At 34.0% G+C, this 26,291-nt stretch overlaps 1 long non-coding RNA gene across 3 annotated transcripts; it reads left to right on the top strand.

Annotated features, from left to right (window-relative positions):
* The first annotated feature begins 303 nt into the window (after positions 1-303).
* On the top strand, positions 304-3,564 carry LOC138694576 (uncharacterized). 3 transcript variants are annotated; one of them, XR_011330979.1, is made up of 6 exons: positions 304-975; positions 1,937-2,093; positions 2,194-2,444; positions 2,710-2,832; positions 3,059-3,256; positions 3,488-3,564. It is a non-coding gene; the product is annotated as an uncharacterized lncRNA (long non-coding RNA). The 3 variants fall into 3 exon arrangements; XR_011330978.1 differs by having other exon boundaries at positions 2,707-2,832; XR_011330977.1 differs by having other exon boundaries at positions 2,194-2,832.
* The last annotated feature ends 22,727 nt before the right edge of the window (positions 3,565-26,291 follow it).

Genomic DNA, 26,291 nt, shown 5'->3' with positions numbered 1-26,291 from the left:
ACACAAGAAATAAAGAGAGAGAGAAAAAACACAATAAACAAAGTAAAGCCACACAAAAATATACACAGGTTGCAGTCACACAAACTTTAAATGAGTGATTAAGTATCATAATTAATTGTATCCTAACTAATTAACTAACATAAACAAGAAACTTGCAATTTTAGTCTAGAGCAAAAAAAGAAAAAGAAAAAAAAAAACAAAATCAATACTTCTAGCAATACCTAAAAACATTAACTAAGACAAAATTTTCCAATTTAATTTTGAATTGTGATAAAGTTCGGCAGTCCCTGACGTCATTAGGTATAGGGAAGACCAGGTAACTTGATACCCTAAGGGTGAAACCTAACCATTTTTCCCCCATTACTACAAATGCTAGTGGATTATGGTGATTTTCTAGTTTGAAGGTTGAATTTTCTTTTGCCAACTTCGTTTCGAATTTCGATACTGACAAATACTATAAATGGCAGTGATTTTGTAACTGGTATGTTGGCAGCTGAGGCAAATATCGACAATATTTGCCGGTACTGGAGTTCCATGAAATTAAAATTGTACTAGATTTCTCAGCCGGTTACTGGAAGATAGTGAAATTCGAACTTATTAATAATTAATTAATATTAGTATTAATATTAATACATAATAGTTCTTTTATGTGTTGCGTTGTGGTTATAATTCAAGAATAGTCAGATAAGTACGAATAAATATAATATACTTGGGCGTGATAATGCACGTGGGTAATGGATAGAAATATTATTTCAAATTTTAATGAATTTCTTTCGTGTTTAGATTTTTATTACTATGTCAAAAAAATGAAATAATGTTGCAGTGACTCCTCCAAGGAAGAAAATGTGTGGCATTCAGAGTACGCTTCAGAAATCTGTAGTTCACGTGTATAATAAGTTGAAGAAAGAAGATAATGAAGAAGGAATTATGCTAACGGAGACAGCAATTACAACCAGAATAGGAAAATTATTAGGAGTAAGTATTCTTAAGCATACATTTCAAAGTGGTATTCAGTTTTAGGAGTTTGCACTAATAATTTCATGATTGTGGTCAAACAAAACAAATTTTTAAGTTAGGCCTAGATGTTTAATCAAGTCAGTGATTTTCATATTGCCAAACTAAATACATTTAAGATACTGTAATACTGCAGTAGGTGATAGCTTAAATACATTTACAAATTAGACGAACAAATAATCAAACAGCACGAAAGTAAATTTCCAGTTTTCTCTTTTAGTATTAAATTAACCGTTCAGATCACAATTTACATGCCACATCGGCCGAAGAAAATACAAGTCATATTGTAATTATTAACTTGATATTGCAGCAAATATTACATGAATGTTGGCCTGTTATGGTGCTTAAAAATAATTCAGTTTTATATAATAACTATATAACATACTCTATAAAGCATAGGAACGTTGACTCTGGCTGAATAATTTATTCATGACTGGTCTAAGTAATATTAAATATGGCGTTTCTTCAGAAAAGCTACCCCACCCAAAGTACTTGTTAAGATATAACACTCGAGAGGACGAGGACGCACTACTGGGAAACTAACCATTTCTCTTCGTCATGGACCTCTCGCATGTTATATTGGTAATTAGTAACAAGTTTGAGGGAGGGACTACAACAATGCATTAGAATATACAGGTAAGTGTCAAAGGATTTTTGTGCTGAATGTATTTGTGGCTGTGCACTAAAACCACGTGTTCATCACTATGTAAATATCACAGAAATCAATTAAACAAAATAAAATTATGCCTTTGATGTAGCTTTTCTGGAGAATTACCTCAATATTAGCCTACTTAAACCTATCGTAGACCCAACCTAACATGTTGATCATTTTCTATTCATATAGCTGCAAATGATGGTATCATGCATGAATTTTATGATATAACAATTTTTAGAAGTGTTATGTTATTGTTTGTTATTACAGCTTGGCTTTACTACAGCCACGAATGTGATAAATTCACAGAAGGGGACCCCACTTGTGACACCAGGAAAACATAGACTACGTAAACATCCAGTGACTGATGCTGATGATTTTACGAAAGATGCAATTGCGAGATTTATTTATGACAAGTTACATAAAGGTAGGGAAGTTACAGGAATTATTGTGTTGATTTATGCAATGTAATTCTGATATTAGTCATATGTATAAAAATATGGCATAATTTTCATTTACTGTTACAGGGGAAGTACTAACAGCAGCAAAAGTTCTGGAACATATGAATGATGATTATGAAACATATTTATTTAGAGTATCCTTATCATCGGTGAAAAAAATTTTGAAAGAGATGAAATTTCTATGGAGCAAAGGAGATCCTTATACACATGTACGAGAAAGTGATGTTATTCGTTTTTAAGAGAATATATAAGAAATGTGGAGCGTGAGAACCCTAAACCGGTAGTATTCTTGGATGAGACTTGGATTTTTATGAATGGTAAATTTCAATGTATTGTGAGACATTGAGTGATTGAATTTTTTACTAACAAATAGGTTAACACTTATGTGGAATATGAAATTGCAATTAATATAGGCTACTAGTAATGAATTCAGGTGGGAACAACATGTTTTGCAATTAATAGTTTCATATTATAACTAGAGGTTAGTTATAAAATTCTTGAACGGTTTTCCTGTCTTTAAAATTTTTGTGTCTCTTAGAGTGTCAATGTGAATTGCTTTTCTCTCTCTGTTTTTTTAAGTAGGATCACCCACTTATTCATGAAATAAACCAGGTGAAGTTTCCAGTGACATGAATGGTGTTATTCATAGACCAACAAATGAGGGTGGAAGATTAGATGCCGGAACGAAAGGTGGATTTATACTCGGTAAGTTATATTGATTTATATTTTACATAAATTTGGCAAGAGTAATTTTTTTAATCAGGGTACAAAAATATAAAAATTGGTGACTAAATAAAAACGTGGGAAAGCCTTTCACCAAAGAGGATCTCATGTCATGTTATGTTATGTTATGTTATGTTTTATTTTCTTTATTTAAATGCTGTGAATTCATGTGACGTAATTATATGCCCAGGTATAATTTTTATTGCAGGTGCTGATTTAATTTTTTCATGCAATTGAAAGAAAAGTCAGGACTACCATAGTGCCCTGTAGTTGAGAAGTGGGTGCAAACACAGTTGTTGACCTGAGAACATTAGGGCAATGCGTTATTGTCATGGATAGTGCTGCATATCATAGCAGACTTGTGAAAAATCAGCCAACAACAAAATGGAGGAAAGAACAGCTACTGGTGATTGCAACTGAATATAATAGATTTGTTGTACTAAATGATAAGAGTTGATGGTGTGAAATCACCTTTTGATATTATATTTCAATATTAATTTCCATACTTTGCAGTTATTATTATTATTATTATTATTATTATTATTATTATTATCATTACTACTACTACTACTATTGCAACCGTTTCTCTTATTTCTCATAATTAGGCATACTTATAGATGCTACTTTTTTCTTTCAGGTGAAATTGAATCTACATAAGAATCCTAAAACAACAGAGCCTTGCCAATTACTGTTCTGAAGCGGCCTTGTCTTATACAATTAATTCTTTCAGTTTTTTTTCCCCCTTTAATCTAATGAAGTTGTTGGTTGATTGATACCAAGTGTTCAGCAGTTGATGTCATTTGTTATCTTGCACTCCAATATTTAACCAGATGATTGAAAGCTGTGTAAAGTTAAACAGTCAAGACAATGATCCATATCTTCATTGAGATTTCAGAAATGGCATGGGGAGATTCTGAAATATCAGTTCTTTGTAAATATTTGAGACAGTCATGGCCTGTAATAATATGAGTACTGCCACTGTAGATTTTCATAGAAGTTCAGTTATTAAATTAGGTGTATTATTTTTACTATGTATTGTACTATATTTTTGTTTCGCTTAATTGATGAATTATATATGCTGTAAATTCAATAGTAGACTGTAGGCCTATAGCTTAACTGATGAATTGTATGTGCTATAAATTAAATAGTAGGCTGTATACCACAAGTGATGAATTGTTTATGCTTGTAATGTGAAGTAATTTGCATGATATTTATTATCAATTTCTGTATATTTCAACTGATTGAATTGTTTATACTTTTAAATTGAATTAACTTGCTTGCTATGTATTATATTTTATAGCTTAACTGATGAATAATTGTTTAGGTTTGTCAATTTAATAATCTGAGTGCCATGTACTTCATATTTTTAGTGGAGCCACCAATGTAGCTTAGTCGGTAGACTCGTTGGCCTGCAAATTCAGAGCTGCACTCGAGGGTAGTTTGGATCCCCCATTTGGTCTGATTAGTTGGTTTCTTCTGAGGATTTTCCTCCATCGTGGAGCGGATGCCGGATGGCCTATTGCAATTTTTTCATTTGCTTTAGAATCATTCCGATTTTTGTTACCATATTGTCATGTTCTGATCTTGTTATTCTTTTAACAGTGTGGTAAGATGCAGGTATAGATAACCTTACAGTAATTTTGCTACCTTTCAACTACCTCATTACCTCCCACTCCATAAAGTTCATGGATCCACGGAAGTACCAGTCGTCGATGTAATTCGACCATTTTGCTTAAAATATTAAAACACTGTAAAATATTGAGATTTCATGCTGTTACGTCCAATACTGCAGCAAGAATATCTGATTTTGAATCTGATAGTATGACAGCCTTCTCAGATTTATGAAGTTGTTACTGGAGATTTTGTAAGCTTAAAAGTGTATCTAAATTTTCACTATCAAAATTAGTCAGTGTTTGAAGTTAGTTAGTTAGTTAGTTAGTTAGTGGCGTTTAAAAAGGGCGCGTCAGCTACTATGGCTATTTGCGCCCTTATCTAAAATCTTTCACTAAACACAAACACAATACAATAACCAGAAAGTTTAAAAAACTAAAAAGCGTTGTCACGGTTAAAATGGGGCAAACAAGTGTTTGAATATAATTCCCTGTAAAAGGGAATATACTGGTATTGTACTACAACAACACTACATCTATGGCTTGGTAAACAGGATCCATCTATAAAAAATACTGTATGTAGTCACTCACTGACCAGATCATTTATCGTTTCTAATGATTTTTAAAATGTCTGGAGAAGTATCACATTTCTTAACATCATCTGTTAAAGTTAACTTATATACTATTCATTTTGAAATAACTTGGGATTGTGTTTTATTAGTAAAGTTTCCCTTGATTGAGCAAGTTTGAGTTCTCCAAGTAGAGTCAAAAAGTCTGTTGGGATTTTGGCTCAGTTTATTAATATTTGTGGACTGTGATTTTTTGTTCTAGACAACCATATTATCTGCAAATGATGAGATTATCATAAGATCTATTTCTTTAGTTAGACCATCGACATTAATATTGGAAAATGTATTCCTGAAAACAACAATGTGGGAAGCCCAGATGAATCTGTCTCTATTTACATATTTGTGACAATGAATAAAATAATCAAGTCACTGACCCAGTGTAACACTTTATCATGGACACCCTAAGTTTGCAATTTCTTAAGTGATTTATATTTACAGAGTCATATGATCCTTGAAAATAAATTAAAATTGCTAAGGTGTTTTGTTTTCTGTTTAAAATATCTTTAATATCTTGACTAAAATTTAAAATCTGTCCATTTGTTGAATGTAATTTTCTAAAGTCAACTCAATAAGATGAAAGTTAGTTACTAGATTCCAGGAACCAATTCAATCAATGAAATCATCTCTTCCATAATTTTGGCTATCATACTGGTAAGTGGTATCTGTCGATAACTCGAAAAGATATTAGTTGAATAATTGCTTTTCAAAATTGATGTTATGATAGATTTTCTCCAGACAGATATTGTATTTTAGATGAGATTACAAGATAAAAGTAGTGAGTTTGCTTGTTTGCCAACATATTTAAGAAAATCAGCATGTGTATTGTCTGGACTTGGAGATGTTTTGGGTCTTATGTTATTAAATTAATAGTAATATTCAGTTCTTGATTAAATATTGTTATATAAAGTAGATTGTAGATTTAATATTTCTTTCAGTTTTTCCTTAATAGTCTGACGTACACAGATAAAACTAACACCCACACCACCAACTAATCTAATAGAAATTAAAATATAATTAAATGTAGAAAAAGTAATTAAAATTATAAATACACGTAATAAACCATAACCCCCTAATTTCAACAATATACTATTTTATTCCCTTTTACAGCTTGTAGATAATTATTAATTATAGTTATTACTTATTAGCATAATATTTATTGATCTTATTGGCTATTTCACTTCGTTTGAAAGATGTTATTGTGTACAAAAAGCATTTTTTGATGATCGTTTCATGCTGTATGTTGTGTATAAATCTATGATTTCTGGCCATCTGTTCTGTGTAATCCATCTTTTGTATAGAATTAATAAAATACTCTTTTGGTAGTAATTATTTTATTAATTGAGTATTTAATTTTCACCAGCTCACATTTCTTGAATCATTTGCTTTTTCTTATTTAAATTTAGGACACAAGAGCCAAAAAGAGACTTCACAGTTATGTATCATACATTTTTTCAATGACAGACGTGGAGTTGCAGAAATAATAAGTGTAAGTGTAGCATTATTAAGCAATTTACAAACAAATGAAATCTTTAAAAAGGTATCTAGAAGTGAAATTACTTATGGCTTTTAAGGACCAAAATTATTTTTGTAAGTTGATTTATTATTATTTCAGTTTTAGCCTAGTTGTATTATCCATTTCCTTACTAATTTCAAAAGATAATCAGAAGTTCATTCGAATTCCAACCAAAAGTCAATTGGTTATTAATTTATCTACCTTTAGGAAGTACAGTATATGTACGCTGGAATCTTTGAAGTGAAGTGACAATAATTTAATTGGTCTTGGAACAGATTTGATTCTTGAATATTATATACTATACTTTGTTGTATATTTACGTCTAGTAACCTATTAATGCTAATACTAATAATAATGTAAAGGAATAAAAGAATAGAACATAGCAATACATTTCTCATTATTATTGAAACTATTTAGAATAACCTTCCAACATTAAGGTAAAGTACGGTGAGTAAAGAAGTCATTCAGTACATAGGATCGTGATTTTACTACATGTGGTGATATCTGGTAACAGTTGGCAACACTGACAAGGCGGAAATATTTGCTGTTTGGGAACTGAACTTACGTGATCCTCACTATAACGAATTCCAGAGGCGAGGTATTTCTACAGTATAGGAAGATGAGTATAAAGACGTTTCGAATAAGAATAATAGTAATAATAATAATAATAATAATAATAATAATAATAATAATAATAATAATAATAATAATAATAATAATAATGGTTTATATAGTATAGTCTAGTCCTATCATACGTAGCTATGCGATGGTGAATTACGCAATTCACCTATTGTACAGACGTGTGCAAATTATTAGACTCAGCACCATATTTTTTACATTTTCATAATTATCATGAATTACTGGCCACAAAATAATTCTGTAGGACTCTATGGGACAGGATCAGTACAGAAAAGTCCTAGAAACCCGAATGTTTCCACAAATGAGGGACTGGTTCCCTGCTGGTGAATGTCTCTTCCTGCAGGATAGAGCATCCTGTCACAAAGCCAGATCAGTAACTAATTTTCTGGCTGAAAATAATGTAGACGTCCTTCCCAGGCCAGGTAACAGCCCAGGCGCAAATTCAATTGAAAATCTTTGGTCTATTGTTAAAAAAAAAAGACGATTACCACCAAGGTGGACCTCATAGAAGCACTTATCCAAATATGGCACAGGGATGAAGACACCAAGAAACAATGTGAAAATCTCATGAACAGGATGTCAACCCGCATAAAATTGATGATAAAGAAGAAAGGGTTTCATATTAAATATTCATTGTTGCAAACAGTGTGCAATAAACGAGTTTTGTAGAATAAATGTTACTTGAATCATATATATTATCGTTTGAGTCTAATAATAATTTGCACACGTCTGTAGGTCAAAATTCACGGACTTCACTAATTACAGTCTGCTCTACAGTTTAGCCAGACATATAACAAACTCACAGTATCTACAAGAAAGAAAGTTCAACATTTAAACAATTAAAATTGCGCAGTCATTCCACGCCGCATCTGCGTGATCTATGGCGTCATTTCTTCAACTAGCGATATGGAATGAGCGCTGGTTCGAGTCCTCATGGGGGAAGAAATTTTCTAATGAAATCTCGACCAGTGTATGGGACCGGTGCGCATCGTGATGAATTTGGGGAGGTGCAGTGAATAGCGAAAATCGATTTCATTTTACAGTTACGTCGGTAACGGCTGGGGGAATATCGTGTTGAATACATATTACTCCCATACTAATTGAATAAGAGCTCATCTATTCTGAGGAATGTGGACATGAGATCAGCAGTCAGTTGGCAGACTTTGGCCCTCCATGGGCTGTCAAACTCCTGGCGAAATAGTGAATAGCTATAAAAAAAACAATTTCCATTTTTTAAACATGTGGAATAACTTGAAGCATGAATTGTAATTGGTTAAAATTTACGTGAAAAATTGGTTCATAGTTGTAAAAACTACTTTTCAGGATCTCGCTTCTCCACTTCTCCTAGTTGTTGGTACCATCGCGTTTCTAACTCCTCTGGATCAGCTCGCTGTACTTCTCCCCCTTCACCCCCGTATGCTGTACGTCCATTTTCGGCTTCCCCCCCCCTCCCCACGAAATTTTCTAGCGCTCCTTCATTGAAGCGGCGAAACCCGAAGTGAGACAAGTGGCCAACAGGTTTGGAGCTCACATATTCAGTTTTTCACAGCCCCAACTTCTTTGCAAGGACCTGTTTTCACGTACATTTAAAGTTTCTCCTCCATTTTCCCTCTCATTCATTCATTCATTCATTCATTCATTCATTCATTCATTCATTCATTCATTCATTCGTCCACGGAGTAACGGTCAGCGCGTCTGGCTGCGAAACCAGGTGGCCCGGGTTCGATTCCTGGTCGGGGCAAGTTACCTGGTTGAGGTTTTTTCTGGGGTTTTCCTTCAGCCCAATACGAGCAAATGCTGGGTAACTTTAGGTGCTGGACCCCGGACTCATTTCACCGGCATTATCACCTTCATATCATTCAGACGCTAAATAACCTAGATGTTGATACAGCGTCGTAAAATAACCCATAAAATAAAAAAAAATAATTAATTAATTCATTAATTAATTCATTCATTCATTCACGAATTACCGTAGTTAAGACTGTAACGATCACCAACAAATAAATAGCCTGCTGGTTGCTATGCTTGCCATTAGACTTTGAAGTTTGTGGATTCAAACGAGACAGAGAATTATATATTTTAAGAGTGATAAAGTCATTAGCACTGATTTATCTGTTTTGTGGATACAGGATAAGAGCTACGTCCTTGAAAGAGTGAATTGGAATGAAGATTTATAGATCATATTTGTTACAGTAATTTCAAACTCTGGTGTATGGCATATTGCAGCTAGTTTGTGTAGTTTTAAGTTACGCGAAAGTGGAAGAAAATATCCGATGATATCTAGGCCTACTATCAGGCAGTATATCTCACTTGACGATATGTGTCAAAGGAAGAACAATTTTTTGTATGCATCTCAAGTCTGACTAGTGTAATATGTAGCTAATCGGTGATGTATACAATGTAGGGGGGGAAAGGAACTGGCCACCCTACCCCATCATCTCCTGGCCTAGTCTCATAAGGGGTGCCTTCTTGGTATCACTTGTGGGGTTCAGACCTGTCTTCGGAAAGTTGACTAAACAACAAGTTATTTCGAACATTTCGCAACAAGAGATTAGTTGAATATTTCAGAACACTTTTCAGAGATCTCAAAAATGTATTGAAGCAGGAGGAAGAGGCTTTGAACTTGTCTTGTGACACAGATAAGATGCACTTGTCTTTTAATATATATTAATTTTCAACTTATTTATAAACAATTTCCCCCATAAATAGGTTTTAGAAACTGAAGCTAGCATCGTAGAAACGGCGACTGTGCGTTAACTGTGCAAGACATTATAACAGATAATGCCGCTGAACCTGCGATGTGAGCGAAACATCTTATGATATGAAGGAACTTGTAACTTATTATTTAAATAAATTATTATTCTATTGCATTATATTTAAATCAGCAAATGATAAAATCCTAAAAGTTATTTTAAAATGTCTATAATAAAATTATACACTTAAGCTTTCATAAAGTGTCATTTAAATAAATATTGATAGCCAAACTCCTCCCTTCTCATATTATCGGAGAATAATGAATTTTGTCTTACTGTACAAGAGCCCATATTTCATAAATAGAATTCTTCACACTACCGGATTACCAGAGTCCATATTTAAAAGCATTAAGCCATCAAACAACCAACCTAAAAATCTACCTGAAAACATAACCGACATAATTGACTATATGAGGAATGGATAATTAAACAAATGCGTGGAATTAATAAACATTCATGAAATAAAAATGTAATAATAATCACTATTTGGCGATGTAATTATAAATTTATAATTAATATACATTATTTGATTGAAGGGAATAATATTCCATATAACTATCTGACAATCGAGCAACTATAATGCTTTTTTTAAAAAAAAGTGGAAAAAGTTCAAAGCATATTAGCATATTTAAAATATTCATCATCTCCTGACGTGGATGGTAAGCTATGAATGTTAATCAAACGAAACAATGGAAATTAACATTCTAGTCAATATTCAATAAATTATATTGACACTCCAGTGTCTGTACATATTGGTGTGCAGCATTAAGCACTTTTCCTGAATTTAAAACCAAAAATCATATAAACAATTCACATTTTAGAAAAGGTCAGAAGTGTGACAATAAAAAACATGTTGGAAAATTATAAATAAACCTATTGAAAATAATTTCATAGATTTCAATAATGGAAAATCAGAATAGATTCGGAAAAGGACTCTACTGTAAAGGTAAAGTAGTTTTAATTTTAACTTATAGCTAACTTAAAAAGTGACAGAAATTATGACATCCTTGGTCTAGTTTGAAACGTCTATATTTTTGGTGTATAATAAAAGTCCACAAAGTTTAGATCTTGCTCGAACCACAGTGTGTCACACACATTACAAACTTATCTAAACTTATTGTTAATAGCATGTTTATTACAATAAGGTTCTTTATAACATTATCTTTCCTTAACACTTATCATAACTAAGTTATAGTTTGCACATTTACAGCTGATATATAGACCTATGTATTATTATTTACAGCTACTACATCTTGTAAAATTGTTTATTGTTCCATTTTGCGCAGCCTACACTCGGCCACACGTTCATTTTCACTCTTTATGGCACGTTTCGGTGTTATCGGTTCACCACTTTTACTTTCATTATTATCTTTTTCACTTGTAATATGCACATGTAATCTGCATGCGATTTTTTTCGCTTTAATAACAAATTAAAAATGAATCTTGTAAAAGCTATCAATTTCAATCTTCACATATACGAAGAAGCTCGTAGCTATATAATGAAATATTTCATTCTCCCTTGTATAAGTGGATTCATCTACCTTACATTTGCATGACCGGCTGTTACCTTATTAGCGTAAGACGTCATTTCCATTTATATACATTTCATTTGGAAACTGCCACCTATCTGACAGTCAAATAAAGAAAACAATGGTGATATAATGAACTTCAAGAACTTCATCGAAATAACTTGTTGTTTAGTCAACTTTCCGAAGACAAGTCTGAACCTGACAAGTGATACCAAGAAGGCACCACTTATGAGACTAAGGCCAGGAGATGATGGGGTAAGGTGGCAGTTCCTTTCCCCCGCCATTGTACATCACGGACTAGCTACATATTACACTAGTCAGACTTCAGATGCATTTATTGTTCTTCCTCTGACACATACCGTCAAGTGAGATATACATACTGCCTGATAATAGATGTAGGCCTACATATCATCGGATATTTTCTTCCACTTCCGCGTAACTTAAAACTACACAAACTAGCTGCAATATGCCATACACCATTCTAAAAAAATAGAGCAAACACAATATCTTGCACTACACAACGCATGAATGGGTAATTTCTTCAGGGTTATCAATAATTTAGAAAAAAGCACAGTAGCTTGCACTACACTACACATGAATCAGTAATCCTTTCAGGGTTCACAAGCAATTTCAAAAACATCGTAGCTCGTAATAATTACGCATGAATGAGTAATCTCATCGTAGTTCACAACAGAGTTGAACTGCACGCATATAGCGCCTGACAAATATCCTTGAGCTTAGACGCGTACGACAAGCGCATGTGAAAGCAAAGTTTCTATATGTCCAGTGGCGTCATATACAGAAAACTCTAAATAATATGTTCTGACGATAATTATTTCAAAGTACTGCTACCCTATGGACACTGTCAATCCACATACAGTACGTCACATCCCACTATCTCCAAATATCTTGTACTAGTCTCCAGAACCTTCGCAATAAATCTAAGAACTAACATGCCCAATTTTCTTCTTAGACCGTCAGTTATCGCTGGCAGTGTCACATGACCTAGGCCTATAGAGAAACTCTCTGCGAAGCAAGAAACTGGCCTAGGAAATGGTTACTATTTTTATACGTGCAATTATGGCAAATCTTATAACAAGGTTTCAGAAAATTAACTATTTCCCATTTCATGTTTGTCACAAAATATCTAGCAAATGCAGATAAGCTGTTATTCTCGATGCGTATAGTGATTTTTAATACCTAATATTACAGTCTGATCCGTTTGGGTATGAATAATATTAATTTATTATTATAAAGCTATTATGATAGTAGGAAAAATTTCTTGCTGGTTATATTATGATTAAAAGATGGGAGTTTCCATATATGACAGTCAACAATGCATAATCTGAAAGGACTAATGAAAATCCTAGATAATTAAAATGGCTACTACAAATCAACAGCAGGCACAATGTGTTCTTTGGTATGCTAAATTTGAGAGTATTAAAAGAGCTCAAAGGGAATTTCGACGTGAGTATGGTGTGCGTAATGTATCTAAATACGAATCCATAATGTTGCGGTATCGAAAATTTGTAGAAACAGGTTCTGTGTTTAAAAAACATGCAGGAGATCGCAGGTGAAACCCAGTACGAGAAGCAGCTAGCTTGGCTTGGTCCCCAAACTCTCCAGACATAACCACTCCTGACTTCTTCGTGTGGAGTTTTGTTAAAGACATTGTTTATTCACAGAAACACATGAACATTGATGATCTGAGAGTAAAAATTACTCAAGCTTTTCAACAAATCACCCCTCTTATGTTAGAACGGACATGGGCTGAATTGCATCACCGTTATGAGTTGTGCAGGGTGCGCAATAGGGATCATGTTGAGCTCTGAGGGATCTCCCATCTTTCAGTGTTGTATGCACGAAGTTTCAACAAATAAGGTTCAGTAGTAAATGTTTTACGGTGTCTTTATTTTATCCTTATCCAAACGGATCATCCTGTATTATTCTTCCATATCTTATGTCATGTGGCGTCTTATGGTCTCAATTCATTCCCATCAATAGCCAAACATATCTTTATCTTCGGGATGCTTGTTGAAAGTTATATCCATTTTCGCCATGGCTAACGATAAAGCAAAATGGCCACGATTTTCGCGATATGACGTTTCCAATTCAATCTGAAATTTTGTTCTAATATTGGTGTATTCCTAATTCCATTAAGACTATCCAAATTTCGTTCATAATCCTCAGATGGATTATTAGCTGTTATACTCACATAGGCCTAAATTCTCCCTTTCGTTGCCAATATTTGCTGTTCCTAATACACAATACTGAATGCCTTGCTTCAGTATATCAAAGTGGTCTTCCTAAAGTTTTACAGAGCTTCAGTTGTTTCATTTTTACACTATCGAGTTTAAGTACAGAATTCACAATGTCCATAATCTTATACTCTAACACTTTCATTAACATATCCTTCTCTTCGAAATATAGCATTTTACAATCTACATAATTAAAAGACTTCACAGATATTAAACAATTCACAGACATAAAAAAGAAAGGGATATAGCATTTCAAACATGGAATTAATTTCAACTGCAGGAAACAGAATTTTCATTCCAAATCCTCTGATTCTGATTTATGTAGGCCTACTTCGTTAATTTTTCGTACACGGCAACATAAATACGAAGGGAGTAACTAAATAAGGGAACAAACTTTACCTTCCAAATCCCCGAAAGCTCACCGACCAACAATGGTCATAATGACAGTCATTCAGGCAACGTAAGCCTTGTAGCAAACATAATTACATGATGGAACTGTGAAAAATAAACGCGAAGGGTTAGGATAGCACACCACAATGACACGAAAACGTAAATTATGATCAAATTGCTGGATGTAATCGCATTATACCCCTTGCCATTACGATAGCATGTGAGCCTTGACTCAAATGGTACTTTTTACGCAATTTTTTTTTATCATTAAACTACTCTACGTTCAAGATAATTATTAATTGGATATCGCAGGAGAGTTTAAGTGTCATATTAAAAAATGTAGTTCGGTAATTAAAACTGGCGAGAGACAATGTCACAGAAGTTAACTACATATTTAAAAATATATATAGATACAAATGACAAATAAACCATCACCTAAGATAGGCTACTATTTGGTTAAATGTATGTGAAAGGAAATACTGTAAAAAGAACCCGTACCTACGTGTTTTGAAACATTTTCATGTAATTTCACGTAGGTCTACTCATCACCTCAAAAAATAAAATATTATATCAAGTATTGAAATAGTGACACGAAGATTTCTTCCAATAAAACTAACGTACCAGCTGTAAAAGAAAAACATGTGGGCTACAACATCGAAATTACTATCAATGGTCAAATACCAACAGAGTAAACTCCTTTCACTCTAGTCTGTTGACATAGTTTGTAATGAATTATGAAATGGTCATAGCCTATAAGCCTATCTTTTCTTCTGCCATACTTTGATATAATGTTAGTAGCACTCGGCAGTCGTTTGTTCGTTCGTTCGTTCGTTCGTTCGTTCGTTCATTCATTCATTCATTCATTCATTCATTCATTCATTCATTCATGCATTCATTCAGTGCTCTGCCCAAGGGAGGTCTTTCACTGTAAACCTAGCATTCTAAAATCTTTCCGATTCTATCATTATTTTCTTTTGTCACCTATTCCTCATGGGCTGTAGTTAAAAGTGAAATTATATAGTCAGTGTTTACCATTATGTACCATCCATTACTTTTGTATTTCCGTTGTCTTTCACATAAGCCGATTTTTTTATCCCCTGATTTCACTACCCACGATTGACCTGCATACAATTGCAAAGGTGGTTGTTGTTTAGTCAACTGTTCTAAGACAGGCCTGAACCTCACAAGTGATACCAACAAGGCACCACTTATGAGGCAACTAAGCAAGGAGATAATGGGATAGGGTGGCCAGTTGCTTTCCCCCTCATATAAAGATAAGCCTAAGGGTATAGATATAGGCTACTGTAAAATATCACTTTTGTATTTCTTCTTGTTTCATTCTTTAAAGTTGCAGTGGTCGGAGCTATTATTATTATTATTATTATTATTATTATTATTATTATTATTATTATTATTATTATTATTATTATTATACGTCCCAGAAAAGAGCGATCGGCCGGCCAGCCGTGCCCTGCGTGGTTTCCGCCGAGCGCATAACCATTTCTCCGGCGCTTCTCCAATATATAACAGTACTAACAATAAATGTTCAATGATTTGGACTTACCATGCTTATAGTCGTTGCTGAAAATGGCCCCCGTTTGCCGCCACACACAGCTGGCATCTTCTAATAAACGAATTAACAACACTCTAAAGTTCCACGTCATTGATAGCTTGGATTTCTTCTCATATATAGTCTTTTCGTTCATCTATAGAATGAGGATTTTCCCTATAAACCCTACCTTTTAGTGTTCCCCATAAATAAAAGTCACAGGGTGTTATATCTGGGCTTCGTGGAGGCCACAAATTATTACTGATTAGTCTAGTACCGAAAGTACGCCTCAATTCCCTCATTGACACGGCAGCTGTATGAGCAGTGGCGGAATCTTGTTGGAAATAAACTGACAATCGTTCCGTGTAAGAACACTACGTTTTCTGCTTGATTCTCGATTTTTCACTGAGCCTGTTTTATTTAATCTTTTAGCGAGTCTCCTAATTGTTTTGGCAGAAGGCACAAGTCTGTTTGGAAACTTTATTCCAAATTTTCGTCTTGTTTTAGCACACGACCTTCTACCTTTTATGTACGTGTTATACATATACACACGTTCACACAGTGAGAGTTTGTTGCTAGGCATTACCTTAATACACAATAATCAAATCACTAAACTTTATACACTAACGTTGTATACTTGAGTTTCATTACACGACTTCTAAGCACACTGAATCCCATATGGCTACTGGAGCTCGATTGCGCGGGAGAAACGGTTAGCGCGCGGCGGAAACCATGACCGGACGACCGCTTTTTTCTGGGACATATGATAATAACAGCCCTGAAGTAACATTTATATATTGTATTTTTCTATTTTCCTTTTTCAATTTGGTATTTACTATATAGGCACACACCGTCGTGCCGTGGTTGGTTAAGGTGTTATGTTGCAAGCCGGAAGGCCGTGGGTTCGATTCTTGGTCGAATTGTGGATTTTCTCAATTGATCTAATCCTTCCGGCAGCATCATGACCCTGGGGTTCGCTTAGCATCTAACAGAAATAAGTACCAAGCGCATTTCCTTGGAAGTAAAGTCGCGGGCACGTAGGACTGACACCCCTATTGTCATTTATGCCGATTGTCTGTACAGATGGGAACCTTAACCTTACGCTACCCTGTGGGCCTGCATGGCCTATACTAGAGATAATTAACTATCTACTACGAATACTTACATAAACCTGAGTGATTATAAAAATTAATATAATTTACTTGTTCTAGAGGTCTGTTTTGTATTACTATCGGCATTATGTTTCCTTTCGATTATCATTCCTTGGCACGTATAAGCTAATATTTCCAACATATATTTTCGCTCAAATAATATTTTCTGTAAATTATTTTTACTTTTTTTTTATAACATCCTGTACATTAGATTTTATTTTTGCTAGCCACAAATATTAATTGAAATTACATAAATCAGTTTATTAATAAAGGCCTTCTTCCAGATACGAGTTAAAAAAACCTGCGAAATTGAACAACTCTGCCATTAGATTTCCGCATTTACAAGAAAATATTCACAAAATAGAAAATGTAAAGCAAATAACTTGTAAATAAGTATTTTGGAAAAATTGTGTCATAAGTACTGAAATAAGATTTCATTATAAGATCCAAAAATCGAAATTACTTTGTGGAAACGAAATAAGCTTATAGAATAGGTAATAAACAATACGAAATCTATAAATAAGATACATATTACAGCTATGTATCAAAAAATATGAACTCTATAATCAGATACATATTAAAAACTCGAAATATGCCGGAGAAATAAGAGATACTAAAATAAAGAATACTAACACATTAATATGAAACGTATTACACGGCAATAAAATATATTAAAAATAGAATTAACAATACTTACTGTTACCAAGACTTCTGTTGTAAACTTAACGACAGAATTATGTTTGAAGCTTACCTGCGACAAAAGAAAAATATAGTTAAAATTAAATGGCATTTAGCTACTCATTATGTGCACCATTCAATAATAATTTAAAAGCCGTTAATTTAAGTACTGGTACATGAAATTATTCAAGATCATATTCTTCCAAATCTCTTCAGACAGAAGCTGGCCTATACGGACTCTGCTGTAAGTTTCATTGAGACACATTTTAATTAATCTAACTAGTTTCAATAAGAATGTTATATAAAACTTCTCTCTTAACCGAGCCATATGCCTTTCTGAAATCTATGAATAACTGATGTACTGATAGAAATATGTATAAGATGGAATTCGTTACCTCTAGTTGTAGCTTGAGAGACAAGGATAATGATTATCAGAATTAAATATTGCTGTCAATAAGAAACAGATGACAAATTTGTTTAAAATTCTCTCGTTAAAGAAACAAGAATCTTTTTACTTTATGTAAATCCATTAAAATTATAATTTAATGAAAGAGTTATAATTGAAACATTAGGCCTAACATATATTATAGGCTATATCGCCTTTTATGAGCATCTTCATATCTCGTCGTTTTCCGAGTGGCCTGTTTCGCTCTTATACATCGTTTTGTTAGGTTTCCCCAATACAGTTCGTTCCATATCAAATGAGTAAAATATATTACTATAATTCAAGAAGAGAGGGAAAACAATCAACTTGCAACACAAGAGCCAAAATAACATGTCATAAGGCTAGCATTCATATGTCAATTACTTGTCAGCAGAGTTGCTGTGCCTACTTAATAGGTATCATCAGCAGTTTTAATTAATAGGTATTTTGTGATTATCAAAGCGTGACGTATCATCGGGGATTTAATGAGACCAATGGGTACATTTTGCATTACAAAACTTAAATGGAAATTTTGATGTAAATGACTGAATAATAAAGGGACTAAATAAATATGTTTGTAATGAACTTTTAGAGAGAGCGATATGACATTTTAAGCTTTACACTTGACACACTTCTCTGTAAAGGGTGCGATAGAAATACATGTTGACCAGGCAAAAAAATCCATTAAGGTTCTCAAAGCTGGACCGCTTTCACAGTCATATGGATAATTAAACCTTCTGATACATGTTATATTGTGGAATTTAAAATGGATAAAATTTTTAACAAACAATATATACTCTGTTACCTTCTTTTTCCTAAGTCATCAGTATTAAAAATGTTGTCAATTGCCCTCCTGGAGTCCAACAGAGGGCGAATATTTTTTTCTTAAAGGTGTTACCACAATAATCATCATCATTATCAGGATAACATCATGAAATAATAATAATAATAATAATAATAATAATAATAATAATAATAATAATAATAATAATAATAATCACAATCAGCATCATCATTATCATCAAAATCTATTACAAAACTCCGTTCTGGTATCAAAATTTGACCATTAATTTAGCTTTCTTCTTCCACCATTACATCTAACAAGCAAACATTCTGATGGGGGCAGATAAAAGTTATTTTTTTCTTCCACCATGTTAATAATGTCAAAACAAGTGCTTATACAAATTTTGGCCACTCGACCGAAATTACAAGGTCGTCCAGAAAGTGATTTTCCCTGGGGTCGTTTACAGAAAAAAGCACAATTTCATGGAAAGATTTTTTGGAACAGATAGCCTACAGCAATTGTTGCGCTATTTTTCATGTTCCCATTGGAATTTAGACATTTGTCATACCATGGGATCAATTTTTGCATTCTTGCGTCTTAGATGTCTGCCGCCTGAGATCCGAACTGGTATGACAAATGTCTCATTTCTGATGGGGAATATGTTGAAAAATAGCGCAACAATTGCTGTATCTATTCCAGTAAATATTTCCATGAAATTGTGCTTTTTCCTGTAAAGGGCCCAAGGTAAAATCACTTTCTGGACGGCCTCGTAATTGCGGTCGAGTGACCAAAATTTGTATAAGCACTTGTTTTGACATTATTAACATGGTGGAAGAAAAAAAATAACTGTTTTACCTGCCCTCATCAGAATGTTTCCTTGCAAGTTCTTTTTCACTAATTCATGCTACAGTTTAATACAATTCTATAATTTTATTACAATAAAATTAATTTCGTTCAAATATACCACTTGGACTTTGTTACTAGTGTCTTTAATAAGCCGGTATTTTGGAGAGATACTTCTGTTGCTGGCATTAAAAATTTCAATTCTTTGTTGCAAAGTTCTTTGTGAGTTGTTGTCATAGCCAAAGTCTAATAATTCCTCATATTCGCAGTATAAAATAAGTCCTGGCCATTTCTCCATTTGATACCTATAACGTGTTAATTCACCAATATCAAATCTAAGTAAATACTCCCATAAATAGTGATGACCACAAGGAAAGCCATTTTTAGCTATAAAAGTTCATCCTGGCGAATTTAATATTTTCGTATTTTCTATTTTGAACAATACAAATTAAATCAGAGCACACAGGGTGTAAAAATAACGTAAATTTATTAAGCAGTTTTATAAATATGGACATAATAGAGGACTAACAAAGTCACAAAAAAAAGAGCAGATCTATTTTACATCTTTGAATACAGAACAATCCGACAAGACTAAGCAGTGAACTGGTGATTTAAGTGTTGCTGTGCTACAGGACCTCAAAAATGTAGAATCTAACATTCTGCAGTACGGTCAATCCCAGGTAGAGCATTCAACAGAACCAGTTGCCGCCACCCAGGCTGTGACGAGACTGAATCACTAGGACATGTGTTGGGTTTCCTGCAGAACAACCGCCATCACAGGGTAAGGACAATACTTACTGACATCCTAAGACAACAAGGATTAGAAGTCCAGGAAGAAGTGTATTGTATCTCGGGATGATTCAATAAGACGAGCAGATATTGTTGTCATTGATAGAAAAAAAAACGCAGGAATGATAAGCCTACTAGACTCGACTATCAGGTTTGAAAGAAATGCACAACAGCCAAAACTTACTGATATTGAAAAGAGAATCATCTCTGAATATTTCATTCCTTATTTTGGTAAGCAGTATAACATCATGATTAATCGTTGGTCAGTACACGGACTTCTTTTTGGAGTTCGTGGTACCATCTCCAAATACACCTATAACCTTTTAAAATCAAAGGGATTTACATTTTACAATAATGAGAAAATTCTTAGAGAAATTCTAAAGGACTCAATTGAAATTTCGCAATTTCATCTCTATTTCAAGTAATGTGATTCACTTTAATTTTCTTTTGAAATTTATTGTATGTATTTTTATTGTAAACTTTTATATATGTATCTGTTTTCTGGATCCTTGTAGTCACCCTTATTGAAGGGCAGATCGTTTTATTTAATAAATCCGATGTGTGTTCAATTTCTTTGTCCTCAGTCTAAACGCTGCGGTTAACCCAAGCTCACTACTTTATATACTGTTGTAATAGCCCCCCCCCCCACCCATTATAGTTGTTCTTTATATAACTATCCATTAAATTAAAGATTTTTGGATAATTTTTCTGCAGGCAAACAATCATCTTCTTTCAATTGCGTATACAGTCTTAGGTTTATTATGGACATCCTTTAATCTTCGAATAAAGATGGCCTATTGCTGATTACCCGATCAAGATTTTCTTGTTTCTATCCGGTGTAAAATTAATTTGAGAAATAACTCTTTTATGTGTAAATTATTGGTCCATGTCTAAGACTTAGTATAATGGTTTTACGTACAAATTATAAGTTCGTGGTTCGAACCCGGGAGTCGGCTAGCTTGAATTTGGTATTTCGTGGTTTCCCTAAGTCCCTCCAGGCAACTATTGGAGTAATTGCAATTATAAGAGCTACGATATGACTACTTCTCAATTCTAAAATCCTTCACACCATTATTTCGTTGTCATCTTCTCATCATTCGCGACAGGACGGCCACCTATCTAAGAAGTATCCCAACTGGTTGAGTGTGCTTCCCTCTATCGAGAAGAAACAGCATTAGAGCCAATCCGCTGAAGAGTGGAAAAAGTCTAACAAAAAATAAACTTATGTACAGGTATAGGTGAGGAAGCGAGACCTGGCATGTGAGCTGTGCGAGAAGGGAAAGTATGAGCATTAGACGGTTACTTTGTTCCTTCTTAAAAAAATGTCCATTCAAGCACTTTATGGATCGAAGAACGAAATAAAAACAAACTTCTCCAAATATATGAGGTAAAATTAAAAAATGACATTCCAGATAAACTTCAGGTGATAACACACAAATAAGAAGAAAGCAAGCAATACATAAAGACTGGAAAATTAACGTGTGAAAACGTGGATTAAAAGTTGGTTTAGACAATATCGAACAATAAAAAGGCAAAATTACTCTTAAAAAATCGTTCCGCAAAAAGGAGCATCATAGAAGGACTCCAAAAACACTGAAGAGAATCGTGGATCGCAACGCCTAAATCTCCGAGGACCTAATTTGAAGTCACATCTCACAGACCTTAAAAAAGAAAATGACGCATGAAAACCAAGATTGGGACTCAACCTGACTGATATGTTCCAGATCAGATGGGATAGCGTTCGATATACGTACATAGAGTATGAAACTTTATCACCTATGGAATCAGATAGATACTTCCATTTGAAGAGTCCACTGCAAGAATGTTGGATGTCATTTGGAATACATTTTGCAGGAGAAGCAATTGAAAGTTTGAAATGCTTAGCGCTCAAAGCTTATCTGTGATTTTCCGATCATTACTGGACAATTACTATCAGTGTTAATGCCATATTACTCTCTATGTACATTCTATATGTCTTAAGCTATGCATTGACAGTCTGGTTCATTTTCGACAAGAAAGTGACATCCATCATTCTTGCAGTGTACTCTTCATTTTCGACAAGTAGATGTGGGTAGACCTATAAGTTATTCAATTTTAATAGAACCTAGACACAGAATGGAAACGAATGTAATAAGAATAGTAGAAATATTTTTGAGAACAAAATAATGTAACACCTCTGGAGGAAGGCTATAAAATACGATATCTCTTGCTTCCTCTGGAGGTGATCTAGTCAGCCATCTGGTTTAGGTTAACCTATGATAATCGAGAGGGCCTGATTTGTAGGGTACGCTATAGCTACTAACATAGAATTGAACAAATCTGGCTTTCAGGTACTGAACAGTTGAATAGGTGAAACCTTACAATAAATATCAGTGTATTATTTCCGTTCTATTGTTAAAATTCCATGACAACAAAACGGGAAAAAATTAACAATAGCTTGTTTCCGGAAAAGTGTATAACACCATTGTAAACTTCTTTTATTTCTAGAGAAGAGAGTTGGTTGTTTATGCCGTTTTGCCCAGAGCTTTAGAGGAATGGAAGGGGGAGAACCCCCGGTATGACAGAAAAACCACATGGCATGAAAACCGCACCAATTTTATCGCTATCAATGGCAATCATTTTAACGACCAGGGCGTGGATGACATGCATTTGAATTCGTTCGAATAAAACGTGACGATCGGTGGTCGCGGAGCTGTAATACGGCTGAGTGATGAGGTGTGGTGGCGCTCAGCCGAGGCCGGCTCCTGCAATATTCATATTAATAGTCCGTGCCAAAAATTTCATCACAAAAACACAGCCACTCAAAAACACTAACAACTCCTCACCCGGCTCACGAGGTTCAGACCCTCACCTTCGAGTTCACTGCGGTAGCGAGTGGCGAATATTTGAATTTACTTTAATGACTGATATACCAAGACAAACTTGTAAACAGAAATTAGACAAAGTCAAGTGAAACAAAGAAATAAACAAAAACACAAATAGGAAGAAAGAACGGAAAGAAGTAATTATATCTATATAAGTAAATTAAACAAAACAAGAGAAAAAGGAAGAAATAAGGAAAGGCCCAAATAAAGACAGAAGAAAGGATGCAAGATAATATAACATTGGAGAGAAGAAAATGAAAAACAGAAAAGAAATAATGGTAGAAAAATAAGGTAAAGAAACCATAAAGAAGAGAAGAAAAAAAGGAAATAAATGAAATTTAAAACATTTAATGAAGAAACAAGAATAGCAATAGGCCTACTACAAAGAGATACCAAAACAGAAAAAAAAAACAGAATTATTACTAAGGAGAGAACAAATAGGGAAATAAAGAAGGAATAAGAGACAAGAAAACAAACAGGGATACAAAGAAAAAGCTATCAAGAAAGACACCAAGGAAACGTAGAAGAAATCAAATACATAAACGAAAATTGGCATGGTATGAAACATAGGCCTACAAAAAAAGCTATGAGGAAAGAGAAAACGAAAGAGGATATGATATGATATGATATGATATGATATGATATGATATGATATGATATGATATGATATGATATGATATGATATGATATGATATGATATGATATGTGATATGATGTGATATATGATATGATATATGATATGATATGATATGATATGATATGATATGATATGATATGATATGATATGATATGATATGATATGATATGATATGATATGATGTCAACATTTTTCATCCATGTAATGTGGACCTCACAATTTTTGCATCCGGTGCCACAATTACATTCATTACAGGTATACCTTTTGTAGACGCTCTTCATTTAAAGTGATCAGAATTCCCACCCTTAAAACCTAACAACTTAACTTAGATCTTTCAAAAATTGCCACTTTTACGACTCTGTTTTTGATTTTCAGTACACTTATATCGAACACACACTGTTTTTAATAATACTTGTTACTAAAACATACTACACCATTGTCCAATATGTTCGTTATTATGTCTGTTTCTTGTGTACATTCCATTTTCAGGTCTCAATAATTTTCTACATATACATCGCTATCCTAGCTAGTCTCCCCCGCCATACTCCTCACCTATTATCATTATGTTTACCGTTTTACTTAACTTCCTATTATACTCCTCTAATTCATTCAAAATTGACACTTTTATCACTCCGTTCTTGATTTTCAGTTGATTTAGACTATATCGAACACACATTGTTTCTAATAATACTTGTTACTAAAACATATTACACCATTGTCCAATATGTTCGTTATTATATCTGTTTCTTGTGTACATTTCTTTTTCAGATCTCACTCATTTTCTACATATTATACTTCGCTTTCCTAGCTAGCCTCCTCCACCATACTTCTTACCTATTTTCATTAACCCTATCATCAAGAAAGAGGAAATAAGGAGAGTGAGTAGAAAGCAGAAATACTAGACCTAAGAGAAAGGAAGAAGTAAGAGCCAAAAATATAAAAAACAAATAAGTGTGTCTTTGTGGACGACGCGCCGAAGTTATAGTTGTTTTAAACGTCGTAGACTTTGCTCTTGATTTAACATGGGAAGTGAACTACATAGCACTATATGGTGACGATTAATGGATCAGTGCTGAAATGTCGGTAGGGGAAACAGGAGTACCTCTGCGAAAACTTATCACCAAGCACTGTATACGTCCACCAGAAAGTCCAGTTCGATCCACCGGGACTAGAATCCAGGTCATAACTGTGAAAAGCCACCGCTCTAGCCTTTCGGTTAACGGTGCGCTAAATTACAAAGTTAAGAAAAGAAGAGAGAGAGAGAGAAAAAATTAAAAGAAAGGAAAAATAAGTATGTAATTAAACAGAAGTAAAGAGGAAGGGATAAAATGAGAGACGGAAGGTAGAAGAAAGTAAGAAAATAATGAATGAAACAAGAAAAGGGGACGGAAGAAAGAAAAAGAAATACATTTCTCTAGTTAATGACTACTTTAGACTACAGTGGTTACTAAAGTTTGATTAGTCAATGGCATGATTATGGAACAATAGTACAGCGAATGAGAAAGACAGAGGGCAGGGCCGGGTATTTATGGAGATCGCGAAAATCACGATATAATAGATATAGGCTACAATAGATTATTACTAATCTTTACGAATTAAGTAATTCTGATTAATAATATGCGGATAAAACAATCGTGACAAATCGCGAAATAGAGTTCTAATAGCGAAATATGAACACATTCGAGAATTATTACTATTGCGTCGTTTTATAGCGAATTTCATATTCTAAGTTTTCTTTTCCGGATTTTTTTTCACTTGAATTTGTTATACAGGGTGTTTCAAAAATACGGGGCATAATTTCAGCTACGTATTTCCCACATGTAGACAATCAAAATAGTTCATTACAACATGTGTCCGGAAATGCTTCATTTCCGAGTTATGGCCTTCACAACATTGAAATTCACCGGAACGTTTTTCTTTCCGCAGGTCGTTGTCATTACAGAAGATATTCAAAATGTCCACCTCCTGCTTGAATACAGATCTCACATCGATGTCTCATTGACCTGCAAACACGATCCCAAACTCCAGGAGTATTGCGTATGTCCTCAGAACATGCCACAATTCGATTCCGAAGGGATTCCAAATCAGGCACCGGAGACGAATAAGCCAATGATTTTAAATGGCCCCACAAGTAGAAATCGAGAGGGTTCAGATTAGGTGAGCGTGGAGGCCAAGCAATTGGGCCACCTCTACCTATCCATCGATCAGGAAACCTTCGATCCAAGTACCGGCGAGCCGTACGACTGAAGTGTGCAGGAGCGCCATCATGCAAGAAGTGAATGTGTTGACGATTGATCAGTGGAGTGTCTTCTAAAACATGAGGTACCGTATGGTGTTTTCCAGGAAGTTTGTGTAAGCCTGCCCCGTAAGTCTGTTTACAAGTACATGGGGTCCAACTAAT

The sequence above is a fragment of the Periplaneta americana genome, chromosome 2, assembly GCF_040183065.1.
Source record: "Periplaneta americana isolate PAMFEO1 chromosome 2, P.americana_PAMFEO1_priV1, whole genome shotgun sequence".
In the NCBI taxonomy this organism is placed as follows: Eukaryota; Metazoa; Arthropoda; class Insecta; order Blattodea; family Blattidae; genus Periplaneta; species Periplaneta americana.
Note: the sequence above shows the minus strand (reverse complement) of the source record. Positions and strands in the feature narration are given on the sequence as shown.